General features: G+C 41.6%; 1 protein-coding gene and 1 long non-coding RNA gene across 4 annotated transcripts in view; one reads left to right on the top strand and one right to left on the bottom strand.

Annotated features, from left to right (window-relative positions):
* SFMBT1 (Scm like with four mbt domains 1) overlaps positions 1–14,975 on the top strand; it is an 88,723-nt gene that overhangs the window by 28,642 nt on the left and 45,106 nt on the right. The gene's annotated exons all lie outside the window — the stretch shown is intronic.
* LOC110362334 (uncharacterized) lies at positions 10,100–14,275 on the bottom strand. Its single transcript, XR_002419640.2, has 3 exons — positions 13,989–14,275; positions 13,126–13,243; positions 10,100–10,213 (listed from the first exon to the last, which is right to left on the bottom strand). It is a non-coding gene; the product is annotated as an uncharacterized LOC110362334 (long non-coding RNA).

Raw genomic sequence — 14,975 nt, 5'->3', positions numbered from 1 at the left:
TGGTAGTAAATACACATCTGCTCAGCATTGCTGCTTCTCTGCCAGTTAGCTACTCAGTTTTATGCTAATGACAGGAGTTGGGTTAGAGCACCTATCTTTTTGGGAGTGAAGCATTTGGCTGGAGCTAGAAGTGTTTCATTATCAGGACTGGCTTTTATGATAACGATATTCCGATTCCATCGAGCGGGGTGAAGTTGTGTGTACACACTGACCTGCTCACCGCCGCTCTGTGGGAAATGAGGACGTGGAGGTGTACGCGAGTCACTGGAGTCGATGGGCTGCCCGTCTGTTGGACCCCGTGCCTTCAGCAACCACGGCTGGTTTGGTGTCACAAACATGGATGGTGTCAGATTTGATGGAGAGGAAGAAGGGAGAGGAAGAAGGGAGAGGAAGAAGGGAGAGGAAGAAGGGAGAGGAAGAAGGGAGAGGAAGAAGGGAGAGGAAGAAGGGAGAGGAAGAAGGGAGAGGAAAGGAAAGGAAAGGAAAGGAAAGGAAAGGAAAGGAAAGGAAAGGAAAGGAAAGGAAAGGAAAGGAAAGGAAAGGAAAGGAAAGGAAAGGAAAGGAAAGGAAAGGAAAGGAAAGGAAAGGAAAGGAAAGGAAAGGAAAGGAAAGGAAAGGAAAGGAAAGGAAAGGAGCTGGCAAAACAAAAAAGAAGGTAAGTGTAGAGTGCACAATTGAACATGAATTTCACAGTCAAGAGGTTTCGGAATGTCTTTTGAATGCTTTTCGCTTATGCTATTAATACCATTCAAAAACTCCTCTCTTTCCCAGTACTCTGGAGTTAAGTATTACCATTTCCTTGGGTTATTTAATACTTTAGACTGATAGCTTGATAAAATTTTAGTACTGTTATTTCCTGAGTTATTTTGTGCAAAAAATTTATCAGTGATGAAAATATTTTGAATTATGGTAAAGTAAGTGCCAATTTCATGTAGTAGTTGATGTGCATGTCTTGTTCTCTGCTCAAATACTGTGTGCAAGTTTAGAGGAAAAATTGCTGCTTATATTGAGTGAACTTAATGTAAAAAAAAAAAAAAAGGCAGTGCAAATTTTGTAATGGGTTTTATTAGTCAAAACACATTATCCCTTCATTTAGTCTTTAACATGATATACCTGATGCCCTGTTTGTCTGCTTTTTAAAAAATAACTTGTGCTGTCAGTTTAGTTCCTTTCATAAAACTAATAATTAAAAAGTACGCAATTAGAAGCTAAAAGTAGCTCTGCTTTTCAGCTGCAGAAAGCGAGTGTGTAATCACAGTGCTCAGATGAACAGGTTCCTGGAATCAGGTTGTGACCAGTGCCCTTTGCATTTTGAATCTGTAAAAAGGGCACAATCCTTCCAGAAAAAGTCACTGAAAACCCTGTTTCTGCAAGAGATTAGCATGCACATTTTCTCCTGATCTGGTGGGAAATACAAGTGGAGGAACCTCAACATGTTAATAGTGTTCTTAATGAATTTAAATACTTACGTGTGATTCAGATCCTTCCCTGAGGATGTTTCCTGGTGGTTTGTGTCAGACAGAAGTGGCTTCAGTTTGAAACTGGCACTTCCCAAATACGTCTTGCATTGGAAGTTTCATGGTAGCTTTTAAATGAGTTTAAGTGACTGTTGCACTTTGAGGAGCTTCATCTGTGATGGGTTTGATATAATAATGAGCTGTTGGCAGTGGGATGGTGTTGCTGGAAAATGGAGCTGGGATTGGGGGGAAGGTCTTTATGGTGGCCAAACCAACTTTTGGGATGGATTGAATTAATGGTGGAACTGCAATGCAAATATTTGGGTCTTGAAGACTGTATGAGTGACTTTTGTGTATTTCATTAAACATGTTAGGGAGAAATTTGAGTGTTGGCAGAGAACCACAGCAAGGGGAAGGGAGAGACTTCTGAGAACAAAATATAGAACAAACTTTCCTTGAGTTTTTGGGAAGTCTCTTGTGGTGCTGAATGTTGAAAATCTTTGTGAATCATTGTAACAGCCTGGGACTTTGCTATAGTGTACTGTCATATTGTACAAATGTATTCTTGATGTTTTTGATGCTTTCTCATACAAAAAGTTACAGAGCTCAACATTTTCCATGTGCTGTAGGTGCTGAAGATGTGTAGAGAATGACCTACAGAGCAGGTTAAATACAGAGCAGTTGTTCTTGCTCGCAAGTGACTCTCCGTTCCCCAACAGCAGAAATCTGCCATTATTACCATTGACACCTTTGTAAGAGTTGGGTATCTTTATAAAAAACCTCAAGATGCCAACACTCGGTCTTACCTTTTGCGCATGTTTGTATCTTCCCACTTTTGATAGTGGGTGTTAGCTCTGAATCCTATTTATTATTTCCACTGCCATTCTAGGGATATACTTCTACTAGCACTGGCTTTTAGCAGTTGTTTCGGTTTTGTAATCATGAAGGTTGTTCTGGTAACTGGGCACCCATGGATGTGTTGCAGGCTGGGTGTAGATGGACATTAATTGACTTGGTCATAAGACATGTTTTTGGCCAACGTGCTGAGTTATTTCTTACACTACTAATATGAAGTTACAGAGTCCCCAAATGTGCATGATATTTCTCTTTATCTGTTGTCTAAAGTTTGCTTCAGAGAAGCAAGTGGAAGTTATTTAGTGTAAAGTGAACCTAGTTTTAGTTTATCCCCTGACTAACTTGAGGAAGGTTGGCCTGTGATTTTGAAAATTTAAAGAAAAAAAACACTGCAAAACTCTACTACAAATCTGCTAATACAGAGTTGATTCTTTGTCACTAGTTATGCAATTCCCTTCAATAACCAATCAACCGTAAAGCAATAACTTTTAGCAAGATTATTGTAACTTGAACTTTATTTAAGCTACTCTGTATTGTTATTCCCTTACATCAGTCAGTGAGGCTTTGTGTGTGGATGTTCCTTAACCTGATTTTATCAGAATAACCCAGCTTTATAAACTGTTTTGAGCCTAAAGAGATAGTTTTGGCAGTCCTCTACGGGAAGTTGTGGTAATAACATTCTCTGGTAATTATACAGATATTTGTTAACTTTTATTTAAAAAGCAGAGTCAGCTTAGGCTAAAACTCTTCCCATCAACATAGACACTATAATATTGCTAGGTAGATAAAATTTAACATTGGAAAATGAAACCTTTCCTGGTTTGCCTCTCCTCTTACCACCCTCTCCCCTGCAAAATGACAAAGCCTTTGCAGTCTTTATGTGAATAAAAAAAAGGCTGAAGCCATTTGTCCTGTCTTGAAAATAACACAAAGTTTGCAGTAACATTAGTTCAGAGTTGCATCAGATAAGAGGTGTAATGTGCCTTCTGGGTTTTTGTGGGTTGCCTGTCAGGTTTTAAAAACAGAAATGGAATATTGTGTTAGAATAGAAACAAGATCGCATCTACCCAAATACAAGAACCTCGTAAAATTATAGGGAGTGACATCAGGAAAATTATGGAGTTCATGTTTGCTTGTTCATGCTATCGGTGTGTTTTTGGGCAAAAGATGAAGAGTGTCACAGCGAACATAGCGGCTGGCAGGAGGATTTTGACTCTTGCTCAGCGGGGGTGGTGCTGGATTCCCTGGCTGCACCCCTGCGGGTCCGGGCTGTGCTGGGGTCGTGAGTCCCGACAGTAACCGTGTGCCAGCACCGCGACACCTGGAACGGAGCGGCCGTGGTTTAATGTGTATGTAGTGCACAAAATGTAATGATTTGTTTTCGTTAGTTAGCAGTTCTGTGTTGCTTGAAGACCTTCCGTAACAGACTTTTCCTTGTGAGGACAAAAACCAGAAAAAGGTTAAGAAAAATACTTGGTTTTGGCTGTTACAGCTTTTCAGTCATTGTTATATGTATGACATTGCAGTGAGTACATTTGCCTCTTCTAGTTAAAGCAGAAAGGATGCATATATAATTTTTATTCATGCCATTAAGCCTGGATTCTAGGCAATGTGAAGAATGTAAGGAGCACACCTGGGCTGTTGTTACTGCCTGGTGGTACCTGCGTTACTTCGTATTGGGCCATCTCACAGACATCATGAGAACAGCTTTTGACCTCCCAGCTTGAGCTGCCATCACACTGGCAGCCTGGAGCTTCTTCACGTGCGATGCTTTTTCTCTATCAAAACTGGTTTAGTGACAGGTTTCCTTACACCTTATCTCTGCTCCTGCTTGCTTGCTGTGCAGTTCAGCTACAGCGGCAGGGGGTATTCATGTGAGAGACTTAGGCTGATCGAACTGGACCAGTTCTGAGGTGAGCTTTAATGTCTCGCAAATCCCTTGAGCCATCCAGCTTTCTCAACGCAAACGTGTCAGGTGGCCTTTTCAGCTACTTGACCGTGACTGATTATTAGTGTGCAGACACTTGTACACTGTGCAAAATTTCCATTTTCCCTTTGCTTGATTACAGTTTCTCCCTAACCACAAGGTTTCCTGTTCTTCTGGTGCCATCTGATTCTCCTCCTAAATTTATACAATCTATTTCTCTGATATTGTCATTATATATATAAAAAGCTGAAAGATATGTCACTGAGCAGATGAAAATCTAGATATTAGGTCTTGTTTAATCTGATATCTAAGGCAACGCTGATGATAAATGTGTTTTAATGTTTAAATTAAACACTTTAAAGTTTATCACTTAATACATTTTAATAACTGAGATGGCAGTCAAACTTGCTGTTGGAGTAAGTGCTCCCTGAGGGTCATGTAGAAAAAATGGGTAGAAATTTTGAATAAGGAAGGTGTGGTATGAATTACTGTAGCGGGATTTCTAAGAAGTGCTGACATGTTCCACATGCTTTCAGCTGTGCAGAAATCTGATTGTTTTGACCAACTCAAGATCTGCAATTCCTCAAGTTTTTTATTAAATTTCGATTTCCTGTGTGACATGACATTATCATGATGTCATGCTGCTGGGCTTCTCTTGCTTCTCACTCACTCTGAGGCAGAAGTGGCCTGTATGGATTAGCTTTGGCCACGGGAGTCTGCACTGGAGATGGAGATGCTTTTGAAATTAATCTTTTTTAGCTTTCCCTTTTAAAAAATTACCCTTATTATTGTCTCTTTGCAAGAATACCCTTTTTTACTAAAAGGTTGGTACCGCAAATTACAATAGTGTTGCACAGCAGCATCGCTTTGAGTATTATCACAGAAATCCCACGTGACCTTGCACGCCTGAGCTGAATTCTCTGTTTTCTGTTTGTGTTAGAAGCAGAAGGCTGGTGTGAAGTACAGGTGCAGTACAAACCGGTGTAGGCACCTGTCCTCTCTTGGGACATCGGATACAGTTGTTCAGCAATTTACAGTAGTAGTCTGAGTCTCTAGTAAGTAGAAATTTGATGTGAAGGCTCTGGTTGTACCTGGGGCATTACCCAGCTCCGCACCAGATGATTTGCCTTCTTTCACACTTTGCCGGTACACGGTGTAAAGTGTTTCTTCAAATGGGATACTCAGAAAGCTGCCAGATGTTGTTTTGCTGTCTGCAGACAACACTCCCTTATTAGGTCTTTAGTTTGGTGCATCAGAGAAGAAAAAGTACATGCTGTTAAAGTAGAAGATTATTTTCAGCTTTACTGTTTAAGACAGAAGATCTGGATTGGGAGCCCGGAATCCCATATTGCTAAAACAGTGAAGTGGCAGTGAAGAGTAAACCAAATTTCTCATTTCCTCTTAACAACTCCCCAAGAGCATTTGATTTCAGTAGTTTTTCTTTAGATATTGATAGTGGATTAATTTAGTTATATTATAAATTAATAAGCCCTCAGAGCATTTAACTTAACTCCTATTTTATTTATTCCTTTTACATTGTTGTCTTTAACATCAGTACTGCTACAAATTGTGGAAACTAATTTGTGTGTCCTCTGCCCACAGCCTCTTGATAGCAAAGTACTACAAGCTGTGCTATATGATGACTAAAAATCACTATTACAGAATTGGGATTTTTATTTGGTCGCATCTATTGAAGATCAAGAGGATGTTTCTAAAAGACTCTGTCATTTATATGCCTTTTGGGTAGTTATGAATTCTTGGTAATAGATGTTTATGATGTGATCTCTTTATCTTAACTGGCTGTAAATGCACAAGCTCTGAAAATAATAACTTGGGGTATTGCATGATAGGAAAGTGCACTGAGAGCAGAGGCAGCCAGCCTGTGCTTCACTCAAATCGAGAGCGTGCCCAATATTGCACAGTATTGCTAAGCTAATCTAAGTTGTCTGTGTTCAGTGACAACTATCATTACACTTTTAGTAATTTGCATTGAAGGAATGGGAAGATTTTATGTCTGAGCAGTTCTTTGGCAGTGCTGGGTGTAACTGCCTGACTGCCCTTCATTGTGCTCTGGCTTGGGGATCAGTTCAATGACAGCCAGTTGTACACGCGCTGCTCGGGTGTCGATGGCATTAGACACCGGGCATTGCCACTACTTGCTCAGTTTTTTGTTTGTGGTAACAATAGTGAACATGACTCTGGAGAAGGGAGGTCAGGCAACTTACAGCAGCTCTAAATTTTAACTTAATGCCGTGAACGGCATTTGTCTCTAAGGTCTTTAATCCCCAGCTGCCTCTGAAGGTAAGTGTCCTTTGGGGAAAGCTTTTCTGATCAGCCTCACCTACATATTTGCAGGCAGTGGAAGTACCTGAAAAAAGCCAGTGGTAGATTCCAAATTTCCTCATTTTTCTCAGCGCCTTGTCCCCCATCATCCCGCTGCTCTCTAGAGGCAGATACGCTGGGTGATAGGACACCTTCGAACTCTGCTCTTTAGATGCGTTCTCTAAGCCCAGCAGAAATTGTCCACGTTCACTAGTCCAAAGCAGATCCAGCATCATAAACCAAAGGCAAATGGAATAAGCCTCAATTAAAAAGAAATGGTTTCCCAAGAAGAAATATTAAGTAAAACCTACAAAACAACTTCATCTTGCATGCTGAGTGATGAGTGAAATGGCGGGGCTGAAGACCCACGTTCTTGCTGCGGCAGAACGGGGTGCTGTTGGGCAGGAGCCGGCAGGCAGCCCGGCTCTGGCTGCTGTGCGGCTTCAGCAGTTCCAAGCCCGATCGCTGCGTCCCCGCCAGTGCTGTGCTTCACCGGATGTATTTTCTGCTTGGCTGCAGCACGAGGCTCAGAGACGACGCCTGGAGGCTGACAGCGTTCCCCAGTTGAGGGGTTACTGCTGCAATGGATCCGGCATCTTCAACATAATGTATACCATGGGTTTCAGGTACAAGCAAGTAGATCTTTTCCTTTTCTGAGTAATAACCTCCATAGATCCGGTCCAGCTGACTGCATTGTGTAGAATAGATGTCCAAAGCTTTTGATAGTTGTAGATAAAGTGTTATTTCCTGTTCTGTTCAGTAAGCGCTAAGAGGAGAAGGGAAGATATCCACCAAGCCTAAATCAATAAAAAGTAACACTGAATTATCTTGACAATGAACCTTTTTTTATTTCATCTGAAAAAAACTTTAGAGGACAGGCGCTCTGTTCCTGACAGTGACTGATGGATGCGGCTCAGAGTCTCAACTGTAAACTGGCTCTCATATTGATTAAAATGGGTTTGTGTACCTTGCTGGGGGAGAATGGAAAATTTGATGTGATGAGCACAGTTGAATTTTCTTATGATGCTACTGTATGGATGAACCAAGTGTTTTCAATATATTTTGGTTTCAGTTTGTATTCCTGGTCCATGGTAAATGAAGTTGTGGTACCTTTAAAAGCAGCTCAAGTAAAGATTTTCATTTAGCACAAGGAGCCGAAGTATGTTTCTCCTCTTAACAGTTTTTTTTTTTCGCTTGGAACAAGCATAGTTGCTGTCAGATATAAGTTCACTTGAGTTTTGGAGGTACCAGACTGTGCTATAGTGTAAACACAGCTGCTGTTGAGTAAAATAGCTTCAGTCTTCTCTAAAGTATACAAGTTCAGTGTTAGTGCAATAATAGATGCTTATTTTATTAACTGTTAGTCTGCCTGTCGGCTTTCTTGGCCAGCTAAAATGATGAAGTACCCCATGTGCCTGGCCTGCCATTAATTGATAAAGGATGCACACGGAGAGTGCTGCTGTAGCTTAATTGAGAAAATCTACATCTTCTGGTTGCCCCCAGGAATGAATAGAGGGGTTCCTTCCTCAGGCTGTAGTATGGAATGCGTACATGTAATGATGTGCAAGCCTTGTTATTTATGCCGGTTGGGTTGGTTTCTAGAACATGCCCGAATGTTGGGTACAGTTGCATGTACTTTAAATACCAACATAGATAAGGTCATCTTGTGTTCAGCATTGAGTGGGAAACTGGTCAGGAGCAATTAATCAAGTACTAGTGAGCGCTGATAGACATAACCTGTCCTAACTATTATAATTCCTCCTAGTTATTATAGTTAACTCTACTTGTTTATTTTTATTGCTGTATGGACGCTTGTATTTCCAATGGATCTTTTCCTAATTTATGTAAGTTTTCTTTATTTTTTAGCTTATCAAGGGCAGCTTACCTAATACATAAGTTAAATGGCATGATACAGTTTAGCTGATAAATGCCAATTCCTGCATGGCTATGCTTATTTCACATAATCTGGGCATAATAATTCTCAGATCAGAACCAGCTTCAAGGAGGCTCCTTCCATAAACCTATGTCTCTCAGTTTCACGGGTTCTTGGATTAAAAAAGTAGAAGTGCACTGTGGAATTTTATCCTTATAATAGCTTAAATATAATTTAACTAAAACAGCTCAACTTTATGTGTGTGACCGTACAGTGATTAAATACTTAGAGTTTGTTGAATACCAATATTTAACATTTTAACAAGGCTCACTTCCCATGTGCTATTTGTGAGTTGTTTTTTTGATTTTGAAGACTGCGGTGTGTACATCTGCTGAAGTTATCTTTAGCAGCACTGCTGTTCTCCTCAGGCCACAACATATCCCCTGGATGCGTAGATGCAGGGCAGATGTACAGCGGAACGCTCTGCCTGTCTGCTCCAATGCTCAGGGACAACACCTGGAACTCTGCTCGGTGGCTGCAGAACCAGCTTGTGTTTGTGCCTCTGCTACACATCCCTGCTTGGCAAAACCAGGGTCACGGAGCTACGGGCTGTGCTGCTTCACGTGCTGGTCTTGCAAGTTCATTCCTGCTTGAGAAGTTTTGGGAGTTCATGTTAATGCAGAACAAATGTTTTTTACTCCAAGCTCCTTGGTTTCCAGTCTGTGCTTAAATATTTCTTACAACTCCACCAGAATGGCATCTTTGCTCCATTGTACTGTTCCAAGCAAAATGGGTGTCGTTCCACAACAGATCGCAGAATGTGCATATGCATTGTATGATAACCAGGATGATGTCACACTAATGGGTTTATAAATAACTGCAGTTATGAAATCTCATTCATCTTTGCTGCTGGAGTTGAGTACTGTACCTGACTGGAAGGACAAAGGGAGTAGTAGTTGCTTATAAATCTTATAAACGGGGAGATTGAGCCTGGACTCAGTCTTCTGCTGCGTGAGTTTGCTCCAGCATAAAGTTTAGTGTGGGGCAGGGATGAATGAGTGGATGTGGAGCTGCCTTTCCGGGGTTAGTGCAGCCTTATTCTGGTTTAGTTATGCGTGAAACTATAGCCAAGTTGTAAAGGATGCTCACAAGTATTTTAAAAATAGGTAAGGGGTACAGTCTAGAAGCAAACATCTCTTTGAGATACATTTCCTTGTTCCATGTTGAGGCTGGGCCCTGAGGAGCTGTGATTCTCAAGGAAAGCCTGACCTTTTCTTCCAGGTTTCTCCGTTTTCTGTAACATCAAAGGTTTTTGTAGCACATGTTGAGGCAAGAGCTTATTTGGACACTATTAACTGTTAGCGCTTTGATTTCTGCTCTCTTCGTTGGTACTTGTTTGGGGAGGCATGGTGCAGGTGGAAGGTTTTCGTGATGCAGACCCAGGAGCAGCATGATGTCCACTGTTTCTGCACTGAGTCCAGGTACAGAGGTGAACAAAGCGATTTTGAGTTTCCCTGTTTGTATTGGGGTATTTTGAATCAGAAGCATGAGACAGGTCTGTGTTTTCACTTCACTTCACACACCAAAATCTAAACTCTGTTTTATCTTCATCTGAAAGTGAGTGGTAGACTGAAATAAAATTTAGGAGGGGAAAAGGACAGCTCTGAAAAATTTACATTTATTCCAATTTTCTTCCTCATGCTGATCTCTAAGAGGCAAACTCCCTCTGCTGCTCCTTTCTGCCTTTCTCCGTCTTTTTCCAGTTCTGGCACCTGAGAGCTGGAAGAGTGAATCACATTGAGCATGTCCCTGCCCTCTTGGGTTGCCCTAAGCCAGCATAAAGCCACAACGCATACAGCCAATTTTGGCCAAAACCAGCCGGTAGATTTTCTTTTTCTTCTCAGTAACTATATTTTACCACAGTAACTGATGTACAAATGACTTAATATCAAGGAAATTTAACCCAGTTGTTATATAAATCATGTATTAATCTTGGTAGTAGCATGCGTGAAGTTTTGTGCCATCATGCAGTGAAGACAGTGTCGAAAGTTAAAGATAAAACAGTAAAAATCATTGAAAGCTGGCAATTTAGAAGGCTGTGAGAAATCTTTACAGTATTGTAGTAGTGAATGCTGTGGAGTTCATGGATGCGGGAAGTGAATGAGCACTTTGGGGTGTTGGTCTCAGAGCCTTTTCTCTCATCGCAGAGGAAGGTGCGATGGATTCCTTCGGCTGAAACAAAGAAAAGCTCTGAGTCCCGAAAGAAACCGGGTGTGTGGACTTGGGATGGCCATTGTGTGGGAAGAGCAGGAGGTTTTGTTTGCCCTCTGTTTTTACTAGGAGATTGACAGAATGAAATCTGTATATGCAACAATTTATTTTGTTTTGTTTTGTTTTGTTTCTTTTTCCCTGTATTCTTTAGATCTAGAAAGTGCTCACTTTCACCCTGAAGTGCCAGTAAGTGGGACTTGTAGGGCAGGAATTTTAAGTGTAGGAGAGATTTGCTACAATAGTGTGTTGTAGGTCAGTAAAATAAATTACCGGATCTTTTGCCAGAGCATTTGATTTGCTTGGTCCCCAACTCCTTCATGGCAATCTCTGGACCAACTAGTTAATGTTTATAAGAGAAAATTTTGTTTCTGAAACAACTGATAATTTTCCAGGTGCTTATTCTTTCACCTTTTGTTTCCTGATCCTTAGGACAACATTGCAGTGATTGTTTTTACTGACCCCCCTGTTTTCCCTCTCCCTCCTGTGGCTCCCCCTCTCCCCAGTTTCGGGTGATCCATGAGAAAAAGCCTAATACCTTTCCTTTCTTGAGGCTTTTCTTACCAAATTTAACCTTTTGAGGCACGGAAGTTCCTTAAATATGTACGATATAATACTGCTGCCCTCAGGGAATTCACTGGTGCTAAAAATGATCTTTTTCTTGTTGTCTGAGAAATATTGTGGCGTTTCCACTTTTGAATCCAAACAAAACTAAGGATGAAGCAGTGATATTTCCAAAGCTGTAGTCAATCTCCATAATCAAAAATGTTGAAAAAGTAACTAGTACCAGCAAAAGAGTACATAAGTACATAAGAAGATAAGGTTTAAAATCCCATGGTCTAGAAGGAAAGACTGCTCGGAACCTGCCTTGCTCAAGATCTCAGAGTAAGGTTTGAACAGGAAAAGGTCCTGATCTCCCTTACCTGTTGTGTCTGTAGCAAATAAAGTGCAAATGTATGGTTTTGATGTTCTGGCCTTCAGCACTGCAGTGCTCTGCCAGGCTACAAGAGCACTGAGGTTTTTAACTAAGTGCTTTCTTAGTAATACCGAGTCCAAAGCTGCCGTGTGGGCGGGCTTTGGCCTTCCAGTTTGTGAATGCGTCTTTTTTACTTGCTTGGTACGAGCCCGTTCTTTGTGGGGTCCTCCACAAGTTGGTCTCCTGTTTCTCCTTTGGAAATCCTTGCTCCAATGTAAAGGCTGCTTTGCTGTGCTCTCTGATCTCCCTTCCCTCCACAGCACTGTTTTTTCTCTCCTCCTCGTGTTGATAACTTTCATTTTAGAGAGCTACAAGTGATGGCAGGTGAGGAACCTGGATACAGTTCACTGCCACTGTAACCTTCCTGTGGCTCATCAGTGTCTTCACCTTTGCCTTCTTGCATTGAGCACTTAGACTTGGAAAAAATAACCTGTCCCGCTATGGCAAAGCTTCCTCTACCTTCAGTCCAAGAATTAAAATGAATATGACTTGGGGAGTTGGTGGACATTTCTCAAAGTGCAAAATCTCATTTTTCTGTGGAAAATAAATAGCTTGCACAGATAATCTAAAGCATAAAGCTATGAAATAAGTTCTGCAAAATTAAAATTCAGGTGGGGGTTATGTAAATTGCCTTATTTGAATATTTAAATCTTCTGTAGCTTTTTGATGACTGCTTTATCATTGTTTTCCATATATATGCAATGATGCTCATTTACAGCCTTCCCCAATCAGTTATAGAGCAAATACCACTGCTATAAATAAAATGTCATTTGCAGGAGACAGAGTTTTGTAAGTTAAATGAGGAAGAAATGTTCCCTTTGAAGAAATGTTAGCTGTGATCATTTGGTCAGGATTTTCTCCATAGGATTATTAAAAGAACTGGTTGAAATGTACATTTTTCCATTCTCCTTCTTCACTGATATTAGCCAAGGAGTAATTTTTTTTTTTTTTGTAGTGTTTCAAAGATATAGTCTAACAGCAAACAAAAGTCTCTGAATGTTGTTGATGTTGCAGCCCGGCCAATGTAGTGGTTGGCTCTCAGGAGGGAGCAGTTGCTGCTTGTCACCGTCCTTGGCTGCAGTGGCACCCTCCTCCCTGCCGGGGCTGCTGCCTTCATCCTGCACTCAGCTGGTTCTTGTCCAACGCAAAACTAATCACACTCTTGTTTTTTCTTCTTGTTTTCTTGGTCAGATCATACTTTGGCTTTTGCTTCTGCACTGTCTGCTAAATAATTCAGATATTTCTGTCTTGTTATTCAGTATCACTGGCTTTGCTGTTATCATTTGAGTACTGTCAGTAAATGCATATTTGTCACCACTGGGCAAAATACACTTATTTTTGCTGTTACAGTCTGAAGCCCCGGTGGTATCTGACAGGTACACCACGTTAGCAGCTCATACGACCACACGTAGAATAGTTTGTGGTGTTTATACTCAAGACGTCCTACCTCTACAGGGAGTGTGACATCTCATCAGCGACACTATCTTTGGAAGATACGGAGCAGCTCAGGTCAGAATGCATTTCATGGTAACAGCGCCATTGTTGTTTAAGAGTGCACAGGAAACCTATAAAACAGGTTGGGGATCAAAGTCAGGATCTGACTACCAAACTCACACTGCAGAGATCTTTTTTGAACAGATGGTGGAAGTTAGAATGTAGAATAACCTGCCATCAACACTCTTTTTGTTAAGGAATCTTTAAAATATGCATTGTAGGAAACTGAATTCTGCCTCATCTAGGATTTCTGACTTGAGGTGGCAATTTTTACTCAAATAGTTGAGACAGAAAGTCGATATATTTAATAAAAATGGAATTAGAAGTTCTTATATTCATTTTTGGATACTTGACCAAAGGGATATAGCCTTTGAGATGCATTTCCTGTTGGCTCCCATGCATGGTAGTATCGTGGATTTTTGCTTGGCTTCCCCTCTGTTTTAAGAAGGTAATTCACTTCATGTTTTTCCTTTTAAATTAGGGAATGCCTGTGAGTAGGAAATCACTGTATTCCTGTGAAGATCTAATATTTGGATGGGCATACAAGTTGCATGCTTTGAATTGATGCTTGAGCTGATCTGCCAGAGGGAAGGAGAAGAGAACATGTCTTTATGGAAGTAGTAAAACCTGGTGCTACTTCATTTTCTGTTCTGCTGGTGTTCCTGTACTGTGCTAGCAGTGTGCTTTGTGAAGAGCATGTCAGTCACATGCAGGAGGTGTGAGGAGGAGGAAGGGGATCTCCTCGCTGCTCCCCGGCCCCAAGCTGCCGTAGTGCAGGGCATGGAGAGCTGAGCCATCAACAGGGGGAGATGGTACCTGGGTATTCTGCTGCCACAGACATCTGCCGCATCCTGAGGTGGTCATCCTTTTCCTCCTTGTGTAGTGCCGTGATGACATCAGTGATGCTGTATGCGAGGCAGAGTGTGGTTTGCTGGGCCTTGGGCAGGAGCAGCAGCGGCTGGAGGAGCAGCAGAGCTTGGTCCCCGCTCGGAGCTTGGTCCCCGCATGCATGGGCTCCCAGGAGCAGGGGGAGAGGGTGTGTGGAGTGGGGCTGTTGCAGATGCGGTGACGGTGCTGGCACTTTGCCCTCACAGTGCTCTTTGGGGGCATTCCAGAACTTCATGGTAATGACATGGTGCCTTTCACAGTAGTGAAGCACTGAGATTAAGCCTGAGGCATAGAAGTCCTGAAGTGATGCTGAACTCTGAAACATGGGTTTGTGAAGAAAATGACACAACAGGCCTGGAGTCCTGACTTCTGAAAGTTTGCAGTCTCCTTTACTCTCAGGTTTCATCTGAAATGAAAATCTGCTTATCAGCATTTCAGAAAGCAAGGCCTGAGTGCTGATGGTCTTGATGATGAGGTGGCTTTGTAAAGTGTGTTGAGTGTTGGGTGTGGTTGTCACTTTGAAAAATCCTCCTTCTGTTTATCACATCCCAAAGGTATTGGCTCCAGCACTGGAATTCACTTGGTAGGCCGAGGCTTTACTGCTGGGTCTTTGCCAAGGAAGATGATGCTCGCTTACACTTGCAAAGACAACTTCTGCAGCCACAGGCTTTCTATGGTTTATTTCCCTGTTGTGTGACCTGCACTGGCTACCCAGGAGTAAGTCTATTTCTTCCTGAGGACAATTAAGAGTTCCTAGTCTGTTTTGATTCAGCTGGATGTGTTGAGACGAGTGCTTTTGATAAAACTGTGTCCTGTTTGCTTCTGCATCTTTTATTTGCAATAATGATTTGGTTGGTTTGTTTGTTTTTTGATGCCTCTGCTTGTTTTCTGTCTGTGTATATAGATTGCATGTTC

This window comes from Columba livia, chromosome 10 (assembly GCF_036013475.1).
Source record: "Columba livia isolate bColLiv1 breed racing homer chromosome 10, bColLiv1.pat.W.v2, whole genome shotgun sequence".
Classification (NCBI taxonomy): domain Eukaryota; kingdom Metazoa; phylum Chordata; class Aves; order Columbiformes; family Columbidae; genus Columba; species Columba livia.
The sequence above is the reverse complement of the archived record's forward strand: the minus strand, read 5'-3'. Positions and strand labels throughout refer to the sequence as shown.